At 31.9% G+C, this 455-nt stretch overlaps 1 long non-coding RNA gene across 1 annotated transcript in view; it reads right to left on the bottom strand.

Annotated features, from left to right (window-relative positions):
* Window positions 1-243: 243 nt before the first annotated feature.
* The window catches only part of LOC108800575, a 2,581-nt gene continuing 2,369 nt past the window's right edge, over window positions 244-455 (bottom strand). The window contains exon 3 of the long non-coding RNA XR_001942108.1: window positions 244-255. This is a non-coding gene — a long non-coding RNA (uncharacterized LOC108800575). The remainder of the gene's footprint in view (window positions 256-455) is intronic.

Below are 455 nucleotides of genomic sequence, written 5' to 3'. Positions count from 1 at the left end.
ACAGGCTGCAGAAAAAGAGATTGAGGACTTTGTGTCCTCAATCTCTTTTTCAATTTTAAATGGGAAATATCAGGGGTCTGTTTTAGACCCCTAATATTTCCCTGAAGCCCCTAAAAGTAAAGTAAAAAATAAAAATATTTAATAAAAAAATGAATTAAAAAAAAGTTTATAAAAAATTAAATAATTGAAAAAAATAAAAACATTTTCGGTTTCGGCCTAACATTTTTTTTAATTTCGGTTTCGTTTTCAAAATTTCTATTTCAGTGCACCTCTAGTGTATGTACACATAAAAATACCTGGAATTCATCTTGAGAGCTTTGAACGTTGCACCATCTTGCTATAGGTTCAGGGACAACCTCCCAGTCCTCATTGCACTTATTGAGAAGGCAGACAAAAGTAGATTTACCAGCAGCTATTGGAAGAAAAGAAAGTGAATTAAAAGGGTATCATGTATG

Source organism: Nanorana parkeri, unplaced genomic scaffold, assembly GCF_000935625.1.
Source record: "Nanorana parkeri isolate BGI_ZX_2015 unplaced genomic scaffold, ASM93562v1 scaffold2068, whole genome shotgun sequence".
NCBI classification, from domain to species: domain Eukaryota; kingdom Metazoa; phylum Chordata; class Amphibia; order Anura; family Dicroglossidae; genus Nanorana; species Nanorana parkeri.
This window is presented reverse-complemented; position numbering and strand designations above follow the sequence as displayed.